Source organism: Diabrotica virgifera, chromosome 2 (assembly GCF_917563875.1).
Source record: "Diabrotica virgifera virgifera chromosome 2, PGI_DIABVI_V3a".
NCBI classification, from domain to species: Eukaryota; Metazoa; Arthropoda; class Insecta; order Coleoptera; family Chrysomelidae; genus Diabrotica; species Diabrotica virgifera.
In genome coordinates this window covers 242830106-242846801 of record NC_065444.1, presented here as the reverse complement: position 1 = coordinate 242846801, position 16696 = coordinate 242830106, and the positions used below count along the sequence as shown (strand labels likewise).

At 32.6% G+C, this 16696-nt stretch overlaps 1 protein-coding gene across 2 annotated transcripts in view; it reads right to left on the bottom strand.

Annotated features, from left to right (window-relative positions):
* LOC114335453 (furin-like protease 2) overlaps positions 1-16696 on the bottom strand; it is a 371635-nt gene that overhangs the window by 83063 nt on the left and 271876 nt on the right. The window lies entirely within an intron of this gene.

Genomic DNA, 16696 nt, shown 5'->3' with positions numbered 1-16696 from the left:
AAAAAACATTTTCAAAAAACTAAAGAACAGAAAAGTCAATCTTTATTTTGGGCTATAAATATTGCATCATCTGCGAAACTTGATCGTTGAGTGAGTCTGTGGGAACAAAGGAAAATATTTGATAATTAATTAAGGTTCATATTTATAGATATTCCATCAGAGAAGAGAGTCATATACTATGTTGGAGTTAGTAACAGCATGATATATGGCGATTGTTAAAATATTCTTAAAAAAAAACAATATATACTAAATTTACAATCAAGATGCAGCAGAAATAAACAAACCAAGACACGTTAAATGCTACTAGGAGCACTCCCGAATCATAATTTACAATGTATAAACTTTAAAAATCATGATTTGGGATTTACAATGTATATTCATTGTAAATTATGATTCGAGAGTATTCCATGTAGCATTTAACGTGTCTTGGTTTGTTGATTTCTACTGAACAGTCAAATTTAGTATAGTAATGCTTTATCTTTATCAGTACTCCCATGATAGTCAAGTATTATAATCATAAAATACTTATAGTCCAGTCGGGTTAGACGAATAACAGGCCTAACCTTGCATTAGGAGCTGCCCCCAATTTTATTTTTCTAATCTTTGGGGAGTGTCAATAGTAGTGTAAATTTAAAATCTCGACTAAATTGCGCTGTTGCGTTTGCCGCCATCTTGATTTTAAACTAGAACGGTTTTTGCTCAATATCTACGCCATTTTCAACTTTTCGACAAATCGTGTACGAACCAAAATTGATAAAAATATCATTTTCTATAATTTCTATTATTACAATTTTTTCGTGCGGTCGATATTTTCCGAGTTATGGCGGAAAATATTGACAGTTAGAGCATAGTTATTGAATTATTTCGTTCATTATTAGTTTTACGACAAAAATGTTTCTATACAAAAATAGAGTGAATTAAATTCTACACAATTTTGATCTCTTTCATTTTTTTGCTAAAATCAATATTTAAGGTAGTACGTATGCGATAATGGCGCGAGCGTAAGACCCGATTGATTTTATAGCAATTGTTTTTGTTCATTGTAAAATCTCGACTAAATTGCGCTGTTGCGTTTGCCGCCATCTTGATTTTAAACTAGAACGGTTTTTGTTCAATATCTACGCCATTTTCAACTAAAATTGTTCAAAATATAATTTCCTACAATTTATTTTAAGCAATTTCTTTCATGCGGTTGATATTTTCAGAGTTACATGGGAAAATAGTAAAAAGTGGTGGGGGAAGCATAATTATTGAATTGAATCTTGTTTCCGAGCTGCTCCAAATTTTATAATTCTATCCTTTAGGAGAGATCAATAGTAGTGTAAATTTAAAATCTCAACTGAATTCCGCGGTTGCATTAGCCGCCATATTGATTTTAAATGAGAACTGTTGTTGCTTAATATCTACGCCATTTTCAACTTTTCGACAAAAATGGTGGGAACTAAAATTGTTATACACTTATTCAATGCAATTTCATACAATTTCTTTTGCACAATTTCTTTATGCAATCAATATTCTCCTAGTTAAGGGGGAAAATAGTGGAAGCGGAGGAGAAGCATAATTATTGAATTGTCTCATTTATTATTAACTTTACGACATAGTTATACATAAACAAAAATAAAGAGAATTACGCATATTTTATACAATTTTTGATACCAATGAAACATCAACCAAACTAAGTATATAAAAGACATAAATAATAACTTATATGCATTAAATTCACTTAATTTTATTAACTAGCGAGTTTTATTGGTTGAATTTTTCTGTCGTAATTTTAAGTTTCATGTTAGCTAATATATTTTAATATTTCAACATTTTTTTTTAATTTTGGACCCTGGTGGGGGGAATTTTCCCATTCACCCCTTGTAGACCCGCCACTGGTTCTCTTAAAAAATTGTAGTAAATCATAATTGCAAAAATGTTACTTTTTACACTTTTTGTCGAAAAGTTGAAAATGGCAGAGGTATTGAACAAAAACAATTGCTATAAAATCAATCAGGTCTTAAGCTCTCACCTTTACCGCAAACGTACTACCTTAAATGTTGTTTTGAAAAAAAATGAACGACATCAAAATTGTACAAAATTTAATTCTCTTCATTTTTGTATAGGTACATATTTGTTGTAAAACTAATAATAAACGAGATAATTCAATAATTCAATAATTAGGCTCCAACTGTTAATATTTTCCCCTCATAACTCGGAAAATATCCACCGCACGAAAAAACTTATAATAAATGAAATTATAGAAAATCGCATTTTCAACAATTTCAGTTTCTACACTTTTTGTCGAACAATTGAAAATGGAGGAGATATTAAGCAAAAATGGTTCTCGTTTAAAATCAAGATGGCGGCTAACGCAACGGTGGAATTCAGTCGAAATTTTAAATCTATACTAATATTGACCCTCCCTAAAGATTAGAAAAATAAAATTAGGGGCAGCTCGTAATGCAAGGTCAAATGCTATCCCGATTGGGCTATTAAACGAAAGTTGGCAATTAATTAAACAATAAGGGAAAATGAAAATGTAGTATGTCAAAGTGTGTAAATAATTTATTTCCTTAGCTGAGCGCTTTCGACATAAACGTCATCATCGGAGCTAATGCTAAAATAAAAAAAGAGATCTTGTAAGAAAAAGAAGTACAAAACTCTTTTTTAACTTACGTCAAATACTAAAAAAGTACAGCTACATAGAGGTGTAAACAAGTGCATCTTAGGAATGTAAATTTGATTTTTAAATTGTGAATGCTAACTTAGTGCTCCGTACAACAGCAAACAGCAAAAAAAGAAAGAAACGGCCACATACACGTTGCACAAAAACATATAAACTTTTTTCATGGTACGGGTGTCGATATCACCCGTCCATCCTTGGCCTAGTAACAACAGCTGACTGACAAGGTCGGATATTCAAATCTGCTTTTATCTGTTCTGCGTTGACGTTGACAGCTGACGTTAAAACATGAATATTTTAAACATATTGAAAGGAAAATTGAAAATTTTTACAATGAAATTGATAAGGAAATGTACCTTAGATGTTTGTACTAATCAACTATTAAATTAATTGATGACATGCTTGATTTTGAGACTAATTGGCCCAACTTACATACACTGTGTTAAGTTAAAAAATTAAAAAACAAAAAAAAATTATTAAACAGAAAGTAATGAGAAAGATCAATTTTGATTGTAAATTCTCAAATTCAATATTCAGAAGATGTTAGCTTGTTGAAGTTAAAGATTGAGATAATATTATATTGTTGTTATTTATCATCTTTTTGTCATTTATGTAAGTCATTGCAATGACCTTGACTTGGTGTATGGATATTTTATTAAGTTGAAACCCTAATGTTTATGTAGAAATATTAAATGATTTTATTAAATGCTATGATGTTAAAATGGGTATATTCAGTGTCTATTGTTGTAAGACGTTGATGACAAAATAGAAGGATATAGTGTTCGGTGGAATTCAATTTTTAACAAAATAGTTTCGAACACTTTTGTTGTTAGGTGTTTTATTTCTAAGGCTCTCATTACTTGTTGGTAGAATCTGTATTAATAATGTATATATAAATCTGGCCAATAGTCAAATGTTTTCCTTTTTTTTTGTTTTATATAAAGTTACAAAATTAAATTTTGAATAAAAATACAATAGTTTTTATATACATAAAAGATTGCAAGAGGTCACTACTCAACTGTCTCCCACAGATACTTGAAGAGAGGTTTATAATTACAATTTAAATTGATCTGAGTATTAACACAAAAATCAGGATTAGACTTCATCTCTCTAGAAATCTCCAGGTCCTCCAACAAGTTCATTAATCTATAGTTTTTAGATGGGATGTTATTAATTAATTAATTAAACTATTAAGAAGAGGAAGATAAAAATATACAATAATAACTACAAATATAAGACACGATACACAATAAAAATACAAAATACACAAAATATATAAATGGTTACACAGTGAATTGATTAAAATCACTAAAGAATTGAAAATGAAAAAACAAAAACTGTAGAAGCTGCGATACCAAAACAATAAAATAAATAACAAAAAACTGAACTAATCGTTCGTAAAAAGACATTGGTGAAAATAGATGGTGAAAATAGATGGTGAAAAAGTTATCTAAGGAAGAATGAGTATTTCCTACATAAGTAATTGTTACAATAGTTTTCAAAATATTTACAGGAGATAGCATACGTACATATTTTTATAAGTTTCTCCCTGTTCCTTGTACTGCACAAAACTACGCAGCTTAAAGATCGCAAATTTCTCCGAACTTCTCTCCAATACCATTAAAGGATTAAATTTTATTTTGTTCTCAAGCTATATACCTTCTTTACTCCAACAAATAGCATAGGGGTAATGGAAAATTAGAAACGACAATTTTCAGTCGAACAAAAACCTTTTAATCTAAATGAAAGTTCTGTTGTAGTATCTCCTTTCGGCATTTACAAGAAAATATAAATATATATCAGTAGCTGATATTTTGTAAAATCACGTTTTTTAGATGGAACCAGATTGTTAAATATTTTCATAAAGTAAGGTGAGAATGGGCTGTACAATTGTGTTAATGTAAATGAGGATGAAAACAAAACATTTCACATCTGTTTTTTAACTACAATATAATATAAAAAAGCATGAGAAAAATGTCTTGGTGGACGTCAAACTCTTGTAACGACCTGTAAAAATAGATTTACTCAATTGTTACAGAATTATTGAGCAAAGTAGGTATACCAGCCCACGAATGATTTTCTAATTCTCAAAATTTCTTAGACTATTTCATTCACAGGAGATTCTGACCAATAGAAAGCTACAGAAATAAGAATTAAAGTGATAATTTTTGATAATATCCCGTCGTCAAGTATATTACGTCAGATACCCTTCGTTGCTACGAAAAAAAAATACATTCAGTGACATTAATGACAATTAGCCTAAGAGAAGCAGCCAGAGTCCCGAGATACGTCGCTGAAAGATTCCTGTTCAGAGAACTACAACAGGTGGGAGTCACCGAAACGATGACAGACAAGGCAAGGGTCAAATTCGCGGAACTATAGCACCACCCAAGTCCCATACGGCGAGAGATGTTAGGGTATGACGCTTTCCACCGATGGAAGCACAAACGTCCTAAACAACAAATAGTGGAATAAAATAAAGAAAATAAAGGGAAATAAATAAATTAAATAAAGAGAGACATAAAGAGAAAGCGAATGTAAAGTGATAAAGAAGAAAAAATAAGTAATAGTAGATAGTTCGCAGCTCGAAAACACCAATTGCCGAAGAAACACGTAACCAAAGCGTAGGTCCAACATCACGATCAGGCTAAGAAAAATAAAAGAAAGAGGCGCAAGCCCCCCCCCCCCCCCCAAAAAAAAGAATGTGTGTGTACTTTGTACGCACGTAAGAAGATATTCTTCTATTATATAAGGTAATAATATAGGTAATTTAAACGAAGTAAATATACTTAACCGGTTATTTGTATTTTATTTAAAAATTAAACTAACTTTCTTATCTACCACTTTCAAATTTTTTTTAATAAAATAACGAAAAATAAAAAAAAGTATGAATCGTCCAGGATCAGAACCCGCGACCTTCCGTGTGCTTCCGTTCTCTGTCCCACCGCTCTGCCAACTACGCCATCGAGCCACTTGAATTGACACGTAAGTTTCGGATATACAACACGGCGACAAACTGTAAAAATGTTATGCCTACATATTTTATTATTTTACTACAGGGAAACACAAATCCAAAAACACAAGAATTATAATAAATAATACATTTCCTAAAACCACTAATATATTCTTTTAATGACTTATTTGCACGGTTACAGATAAATACATACCTATCTTGAAAGATTAGCAATGAACTACATATTATGTACTGTCAGAACTACATACTGTCAGTGTGCGCAGGCGCGTGGTTGATGTACAATTTTACCCTCAATCGATTCGCCGCTAAAGAAGAATATCTTCAATAAAAAACAAAAAAAGGCGCAGGCCTCCAAAAAACATAAAAACAAAAAATTCTTGAGCACCAAGCCATTGGGCCGAGCTCAGTGGGGCTTGGTACAATGACTTGGGGCCCAAGCAAGCAATTTTTAGTTCCCCGGATAAGTAATTAGAAGAAAGAGAAAGGCATAGAGCGCTTCACGCTGGCCTAGTTTTGAATTCGATTAGGGCACCACATTGGTTTCTAATTACCCAGGATTCCATTGTGAAGAGTATTTGGCTACGATAGTTGTGCCCCCATCGCGCATCAGCGTGCTATGGGGGGGGGGGAGGGATGGCCGGGTTGAATCAAATTGCTTGCTTGCTTGCTTGCATTAATGACAATTAATGTTTTAAAAATTATAAAAGTGATGACTTTCAATCGTCAAATATTTATAACAAATGTGTGTTTAATTGTACTAATTTGTACTTACATAAATAAATTACAATAAAATTTTGGTTTTGAACAGTTTTATTCATGAAATAATCGCAGCAAATTGCACTCGATCTCTAAAATTATTATCGAATTTTTGGCCTCGTGACACTTTGACATAATTTCACTCCCCTTCGGGGAGTCAAATTAAAACTGTCAAAGTGTCACTCGGGAAAAGTTCGATAATTTTAGACCTCTTGTTCAATTACTACTGATAATTTTTGATAATATCCCGTCGTCAAGCATTACGTCAGATGCCCTTCGTTACTACGTAAAAATGAACATTCATTGACGTTATTGACAATTAATATTTTACAATTTGTCACAGAGAACACAAAGAAACAGGTTTAGCAAATATTCAGGTGAAGATATCAATAAAATATTAGTTAAAATGATTTAAAAACAGTTCTATTTATGAAATTATCTCAGCGAATTACACTCGAACTCTTAAAAATTATCGATTTATTTTGCCCTCGTGACAATTTGACAACATTTAATAATAAATTAAAACAGTTAAAGTGTCACTCGGAAAACAAATCGATAATTTTAGAGCTCTCGTGCAATTACTACTGAGAATGTCTCTTCCCGCACTCATGGCTTAAACTAAGTCATAGCCCCTGAAAATTGCAGGAGTAAAGTATTACACCTCGACTGGAATGCCGCCTCAGATACATTCTCAATTTGTCTACCTCAACTCTCAGCAGACTTTTTCATCAAAAACGGATAATACATACAAGGTGTCCCAAAAGTAGTGGAACGGGGGAATATTTCGCAAACTAAACATCGGATCGAAAAACTGAAAAATACGTTTTCAATCATTTTCAAAAATCTATCCAATAACACCAAACACCAACCCCCACTACACCCCCTGGAGGTGGGGTGGGGGGTAACTTTAAAATATCAAATGGAAACCCCTAGTTTTTCTTGTAGATTTGGATTCGCTACGTAAAAGTAAGCAACTTTTATTCAAGACATTTTTTCGAACTGTCGATAGATGGCGCTATAATTGGTAAAAACGATTTATCCTGATACCATAGGTAAATTATAGAAACGGTCTAATATCTCGAGAAGTACACTTCCAAATGAGAAACCAAAAAAAAGGTTTTTAATATTTTTCGAAAACCTATCGAATAACACCAAATATGACCCTCCAACCCACCCCCTGGAGGTGGGGTGGGGGGTAACTTTAAAATCTTAAATAGCAACCCCCACTTTTTAGTACAGATTCGGATTCGTCATGAAAAATTAAGCAACATTTATTCAAAACATTTTTTAGAATTGTTGATAGATGGCGCTTTAATTGGAAAAATACGATTTATTAGCGCCATCTATCAGCATTTTTAAAAAATGTTTCGAATAAATGTTGCTTAATTTTTCATGACGAATTCAAATCTGCAATAAAAAGTGCGGGTTGCTATTTAAGATTTTAAAGTTACCCCCAACCCCACCTCCAGGGGGTGGGTTGGAGGGTCATGTTTGGTGTTTATCGATAGGTTTTCGAAAAATATTAAAAACCTGTTTTTTGGTTTCTCATTTGGAAGTGTATTTCTCGAGATATTAGACCGGTTCTGTAATTTACCTATGGAATCAGGACAAATCGTTTTTCCCAATTATAGCGCCATCTATCCACAGTTCGAAAAAATGTCTTGAATAAAAGTTGCTTACTTTTACGTAACGACTCCAAATCTGCAAGAAAAACTAGGGGTTTCCATTTGAGATTTTAAAGTTACCTCCCACCCCACCTCCAGGGGGTGTAGTGGGGGTTGGTCTTTGGTGTCATTAAATAGATTTTTGAAAATTATTGAATACGTATTTTTTAGTTTTTCGATCCGATGTTTATTTCGCGAAATATTCGACCGTTCCGCTACTTTTGGGACACCCTATATATGTAGTAAAAGAAAAGTAGACTCACTAATTGCTCAAATTGTTTACCCTAAAGGTGTTATTGCGCCAATGGTAATTGTTGTAAAATTATTAATGAGAAATACTTGGCTTTCAAAACTTGGTTGGGATGATTATCTTAGCTCCGACATTTTCAAAGAATGACTAAAATTCTTTCATGGTCAGTAATGCTTGCAATTAAATCCTAGATACCTAAAATGTTAAAAGGATGTTAAAAGGTCTATTCAGGACAAGAATAGTAGAAAACATGTATTGGAACATGAATGAAAGTCTCAATATAATTTGGAGGAAGATGGCCAGTATCATTATACATAGCCGACATAAGTAGATTGAAATATTTGGAAAAACGTCACGAAAGAAGTTTGAGAAAAAAGAAACCTGGGGTGGTCAAATGAAGTTCAAGAAAACATAAAAGAAGAGAAAAATATATAAACAGTGGACGAAAATACAACGGGCTCAGATCTTCAAAACTGTAAGGTCGTCAAAAAGAAAGCGACAGTAGCACAGGCTAAAGCAGAAGCGTATAAAAATATACGAATTATTCTAATCAGATTTGATGGATCCGAGATCAAAATAGTAAAATATGTACATATTCACCAAAGGGATGTCAAAATAAGACGGAAAATGTATTTTGGCAGTTTATAAAATGAATAATTTGATAGAGAACCAGTTGAGTCAACAGAACAAAAATAGACAGACAAAATAACAAACAAGGAGGTGGTTCAAACATTTAAAAAATAAAGAAAGGTAAAGCGGTTTAATCAGATGATATTCCTGGAAAAGTATGGAAATAAGTAAGTAAGATAAGTACTAGTTAGAGAATAGGTTTATTTAATAGAATTATGGAAGTGAGACAAATGCCAGACGAAAAGACAAGAAGTATATTAGTACCTGTTTACACAAACGAAGGAGATATACAACAATGTACAAACTGCCGGGCTATAAAACTACTTTTTCACATCATAAAAATATGGGATAGATGACACTCAATAAGAAAGAGATACATGTATGAGGGAGTAAGAGTAGGGCAGGTCTGTGAGAGATACAGAGAGATACTGAATAATTTCTTGTGAAAGTAGGATTGAACCAGGGCTTTTGCTTAGTTTTTATTTTTTCTCATTAGTATTGCATCAGATAGTATGACGAAGACTGCGAAACAACAATAAGGGAAAAAATCTAACTCGAAAAAATGGCTGTAGACAGGTAGAGAAGAAGATTTGGAAGAGTATAGGAGAATTGATGAGTATTGATGAAGTTATAGAAGAGTTGGAAGTACAAAGCAAAAATAATGTAAAGCTTTAAAAATATATGAAATCACAAAATAAGAAGAAACCAACAGTTAAGATGAAGACACCAACAGTTAAGATTGATGCCAAAGTATGAAAGAAATACTACGAAAAGTTATTTAAGGCGAAAGAAAGTTCTCTCGAATATACAGAGGATACAGACCTTGATGATGAAATCGAAATCGAAAAGCCGTCATATGAGGACTTTTTACGTGTGATGAGATCTAAAACAAAAGAAAGCAGCAGGCCCAGATGAAATCCCAAACGAGCTAATAAAACGAGGAGGAGAAGAACTGCAACCGAAAATATACAAGCTAATATCAAGGATTTGGGAAGAAGAAAGAATGCCCGAAGAATGGAAAACTGGATGGATATTTCCGATTCTAAAAAAAGGGAACACTACAAAATGCACTAACTATAGAGGAGTAACACTGTTAAACAGCTGCTACAAAATATTGACAGCACTAATCAGACAAAAACTCTCAAAATACATTAAAACTAAAATAGGAGACTACCAGCATGGATTTAGAGAGGGAAGGTCAACAATAGACGCAGTTCACATAATCACACAGTCAATTGAAAAATGTTACGAACATGATATCGACTTACACATCCTTTTCATAGATTTCAAGCAAGCCTTTGACAGCTTAACAAGACCCGACCTAATAGAAGACATGAAAAACCTAGATATACCAATGAAACATAAAACTTACGAAAATGACAATGGAATGATCGACTGCAGCAATAATTACAGATAACGGTATCACAAAACATATAGAAATAGCAAGTGGAGTACGACAAAGTGACTCTCTATCTACGTCAATATTTAATGTCGCAATACAAGGAACAATAAGAGCTACAGAAATAAAATGTACATATAACATCGACGTCGCAACTTGTGGCGTATGCTGACGACATAGCATTAATTAGCAGAAACCTGAACAGTTTAAAGGAAGAATTTACGAAGTTATGCAAGGAACCATCCAAAAGGGGTTTAGAAATAAATCAAAACAAAACAAAATACCTAATATGCTCAATAAAACATCCAGTTAATGTGACAAGTTTAAATATTGGTGAATATGAGTTTGAAAAGGTAGAACACTTTAAATATCCTGGAGTCTCAGTTCATGGAACTAATGATAGAAGCATCGTAATCAGTGAAAGAATCCAGGCAGGCAACAGAGCCTACTGGAAATACAATAACTTCCTCAAAGATAAGAAGCTTACTCAGAATACTAAACTGAAAATTTACAAAGGAGCAATTAGACCAGTAATCACATCTGGTGCTGAAGTAATGTGTCTGACCCAGAAAGAGGAAGAAAGATTGAGGATCCTATAGAGAAAAATAATTCGGAGGATAGCAGGCCCCCCACTAAACTTAGATAATAATGAATTTAGAAAACTCATGAACCACGGACTTATGAAAGGAGAAGACACCGTCAGATTTATCAAGGCACAGAGACTTAGATGGATGGGACATATAGAAAGGAGAAATCCAGAAGCCGTCATCAAGAAAATTTCCAAATGGAGACCTGTATCAGGCAGACCACGAGGAAGACCCAAAACTAGATGGGAGAACCAGATAGTCGAGGACCTTAAGGAGATGGGAATCAGAGAATGGGTAACCATACGCAAAAACAGGAACGAATAGAGAAAAATTGTAGAAGATGCCAAGTCACACAACCAATTGTAAAACCAAAATATTAATGCGGATTGATTCACCGCGACAAACGAATCGGAAGAGCCCAAAGAGGGCGGCAATCACTCCGCTAGGAGTGTGGATGCCATGATGATGATGATGATGATCGGATAATATAACAGAGAACACGATGATATTTCCTGGTGCTTAATGTATGTTGATGATGTAGTGTTAGTAGAAAATAGTGAAAGGTTGAGTGGTGAAAAACTAGCAAAAAAAACTGTGAATCAGGATATATTGAAAAATAAGTAGCTGAGCGCTATTAAATAGAATAGAATAGAAATATGCTTTATTGTCACTGAAAATTATACAAATTTTATGGACAAAGCTTAATTAAAGTCAGAAAAAATAAATAAATAATATCTAACAATAACAATAACAAATACAATTTTCTGAAATTTGATAAATCGTCAATATAAAAAAATATACATAAATACAAAATATAAGTTAATAAAGTAAAGAAAAAAAAAACAAATTCGATATATTGCAACAATTTATAGAAATTGCAAAGTAAACTATTTATAGACATAGGAACTAATAAGTTTAAGCTGCTGCATGTGACACCCAAATATAGATAAGTTTGGTTACTTGTACATTACTGTAATTTCTTAGTTAGTCATTAAGAAACTCTTCTACTGAATAATATGGTCTTTTAGATAGATGAGCTTTTGTCATTTTACGGAACTTGGGGAAAGATGTTGCAGATTTGAGTTGTAAAGGAAGATGGTTGTATAGTTTTTTTGCGGAATATAATATATATTTCTTTACTAACTCAGAGGACGGGATCGGTAAATAGACATCAAAATTTGAATTTCTGGTGGAGTAGTCATGACGAGGCCTTGCTGGAAAGACATGCATGTGTTTACGAATTAAGCAAACAGTTTCTAAAATACATAAAGATGTAAGGGTTAAAATGCCGTGATCTTTGAAGTAACTTCTGCAATGTGTTGTTCTTCTGAGGCCAAACAGATACCTTATTGCTCTTTTTTGTAATTTAAAAATAACATCTAATTGGGCAGCTGTACTAGAACCCCAAAAAGGAAGACCATATCGAAGATGAGACTCGAACAAGGAAAAACATGTTAGTTTAGAAGATGCTAAATTGAGTTCTTTCGAAACAGATCTTATAGCATAGCAGGCTGAGGCGAGTTTCTTACTTAACAAATTGATAAGAAGGGACCATTTGAGGTTGCTTTCTAAAAAAATACCAAGAAATTTTACTGTTGTTCTGAAGCTATTTTCTTGTGGCATTTTTATAATCAAGGATATTCAAATGGGAAATAAGCCACAATTTTACCTAAAAATGATTTTATTAACGTTTCGACGCCCAAGTCGGGTGTCATTGTCAAAATACAAAATAATATTAAATAAACAAAAATGTTGTTGCTTAGTAAAAAATTCTTCTAATAATTTATTTAATCTGACTCATTTATATCGGCAATTCAGACACGTATTATACATTTTAAAGTAGACGACTTTAAAAATGATATTGCCAATATTGATGAGTTGCGTTCCTGGGACGACTTTACTAAAAGATAGTTCATTCGATTACATGAAATCAATCCCAACTCAAGAATAGCCGCCACAAAAAATCATAGCATGTGATCTGTCTTTAAAAGACAACCAAATGCAACGGTGGTACTGAAATTCTCGCGTTAGAGATTCCATAGTAAATCACGAGGGAAAACCAGGAAAAACCTCGTGATACTATCCCGACATCGCAAGTATTTGGGTTTACATTTAGTTTACTCTCAAAACTAATACCAAATTCTGACTTGATATTTTAAATTTTAAATAATACTAAAATACTAAATATGTACTAACTTTATATGTTACTGATTTACTAATGGTGGTATTTTCTTTCTATTGACTTCCTCCTTTAGTATGGGTAACCACATCCTACTGCATTCTACCGAGGAATTTGCGACACAATTGGTTTCATTTAGCATAATTAGAGCCGCTTCTTTGATTTTTCTCTTTTTACTATCTGCTTCTTTTAGGACTATACTTGAATCTCTCCACTGAACTCTATGTTCATTATCCCATGCGTGTTGACATATTTGAGATCTATCAAATTCTCTATTTTTTATATAAGACTGATGTTCATTTACTCTAACGTCTAATGGTCTTGACGTTTCACCTATATAAAATTGTTCGCATTCACAAGGTATTTTATAAATACAATTCTTTGTTCTTTCTTGTTCACTGTTAGGTTTAGTTTTAGATAGAATAGATCTCAATGTGTTTGTTGTTTTGAATGTTGTTGATATGTTGAATTTATTTCCTATTGTTTTAAGTTTCTCGGATAGTCCTTTTACATATGGTATTGATATTTTCCTCGTATTATTTCTTGTGAATGTTGTAGGATCCCGTTCTAAGTTGTTCTGTTCCATTCGATCCAATCTTGACAATTCCTTATTTATAAACGATATGGGATAATCATTTTTTAATAAAACAGATGTTAACAATTGTTTTTCTTCTAAAAATGAATTTTCGTTAGAACAAGTAATTTTGGCTCTATCATATAAGGATTTAATGATTCCCTTTTTAACGTTGATGTTATGATTTGATTTGTAATTGAGATATCTGTTGGTGTGTGTTGGTTTTCTATACACTTGAGTCTCATATCCAGTATCCTTCTTTGAGACCAAAACATCGAGGAAAGGTAGGGTGTTATTGTATTCCTTTTCCATTGTAAACTTTATTGTCTCTTCTTGATCGTTTATAATATTCAGGAACGTATCCAACAATTCCGATCTATGAGGCCATATGGAAAACACATCATCTACATATCTCCACCATACTGTAGGTTTTAAATTTTGTTTAGAAATGATATTAGTTTCGAAATCCTCCATAAATATATTAGCCAATAATGGAGATAAAGAAGAGCCCATTGCGAGACCAAAATTTTGTTTATAGAATTCATTATTTAGTTGAAAATAGGTATTATTAGTACATAATGTCAATAACTCCATTATAGCTGATACATTTAGTCTTGTCCTAGTTGTTAATGTATTATCATTTTCTAATTTCGTTTTGATTATGTTTAAAGTTTTATCTAATGGTACATTTGTAAATAAACTGTTTATGTCAAAACTTACTAAAATATTATTTGGATTAAATTCTATATTTGATAATTTGTTTAAAAAATGTTGTGTATTTTTTATAAATGTGTCATTATTATTTGCAAATGGTTTTATAATATTTAATAAAAATTTTGATAGTTCACTACAAGGAGAATTGATGGTACTACAAATAGGTCTAAGTGGAATATTTGCTTTGTGAATTTTCGGTACTCCATAAAAATGTGGTGTCTTACTGTAATGAGGTGTCATTAATTTTCTTTGATAGTACGTTAGGTCATTTTTAAATTTGAATAAAGTTCTATAGATTTTGTTTTCCAGTGTCTTCGTTGGATCCTTCGTTAATTTGGTATAAGGTCCATTTGTAATTAGATCTCTAATTTTGTCCTCATATTGTACTTTATCCATTATTACAGTTGCATTTCCTTTATCCGCTGGTAGGATTGTTATGGAGTCATCATTTTTTAAAGTTTTTAAAGCTTTCATTTCCTCTTTGCTGATGTTCTGTTCAATTTTATTAGATTTTTCCAATTCAAGTTTGCATAATACCCTATATTGTTCTTTTTCATGGGTTGGTAAAATACTAAAATACCCAACTTGGGCGTCGAAACGTTAATAAAATCATTTTTAGGTAAAATTGTGGCTTATTTCCCATTTGAATATACTTGATTAATAAGAAATTTGACAGAATCAACGGTAGAGATCTGGCTGTTATTAACAAGCAGGGGTTGAAGAGCACTTTTATAGGATAATGCTACTGTCTTATCCACGTTAAAAGAGAGTAAATTAGAGTCAGACCAGGTTCTTGTCGTAAGCAAATCAGAAGTTATAGTTGCATGAAGAGATGCAATAGTTGAGTTGCTCCAAGTGATACTGGTATCATCAGCAAAAAGAAAAATTTTTCCATCAATTTTTAAGTTAGTGATGTCATTTATAAAGATAAGGAACAGTAGAGGACCCAATACTGAACCTTGTGGTACTCCACATACAATGTTTTTGAGACTAGAGTCAGTATCATTTGCTCTAACTAGTTGTTTCCTATTATTCAAGTAAGATTGGAACCAATTCAAAGAAATACCTCGAATCCCATAGAAATTTAGTTTTTTAATCAAAATGTCGTGATTTACACAATCAAAGGCTTTGGCATAGTCACAGAAAACAGTGGCAGTATAAAGATTACTGTTTAGTGCTTGGTACACAAAGCACACAAAACAAGGCGTCAGTGGTACATTTATTAGTTAAAAAGCCGAACTGATTTTGGGATAAGATGTGTTATCAATGAGAAAGGACATAAGACGGATTTTTATGAGTCTCTCAATAATTTTTGAAAGTACCGGTAGTAAGGCAATAGGTCTATAGTTGCAGCATTAGATTTTTCACCACCCTTATGAAGGGGAATAATAATGGCTATCTTTAGGCACTCTGGGAATTTGCCTCTTTCAAAGGAATCATTAATTAGTGAGACGAGGATTTCCAACACATTTTCTGTGAGATTTGAGAAGATTTTTATGGATAGTCCATCAGTACTACAGGATGATTTGCTTTTGATACTATTGATAGTTTGGATCAGTTCAGATGTATCGATTGGTCTTAAAAAGAATGAATTCGAGAACACTCCTGAATTGGGGACATAGGAAATGGAATCTTTTTGTGGCAAAATAGTAGAAGTTATATTTTTACTCACATTAACGAAATATTCGTTTAGATTTTCCGGGTCTGGAAGGGCAAATGTTTGAACTGCGTGAGTTCTATTTCGAAGATCGTTTATTATGGACCAAGTTTCTTTTTCAACACTTTTAGAGCTTTCCATACGATTTTGATAGTAGGCTTTTTTAGCTGATTTGATGAGTTTTAGATAGGTTACCCTGTACTTGGTGATATATTGAGTGACAGAGACGTTGGTAGCAAATTTCTTGATATACAATAGTGAGCTCATATTTTTGACTGATATGCGGAAACCTTTGGTAGCCCAGGGTTTGTGATGTTTTGGCTTAATTGAAATTAAAGGAAATGCCTTATTGAAGATAGAGACAAGCTTTTCTATAAAATCGTTGAAATTATAGTCCACGTCCGCAGAAGGAAAATGCCACTCAGAAGTTAAGCATAAATTTTGAAATTTATGAAAATTCCGAGCGGAAAAAATCCTACCTAAACGTCGGGTTTTCGAGGAGGGTTTGCTGAAGATGTTAAACTTCGTAAATACTGCTTCATGATCTGATAATCCCGCATTAAGAATTGTAGAGCAGACATCAAGGGGTGAGAAATCTGAGACAATATAGTCAATTATGGTAGATGAAGTTTTTGTAATCCTTG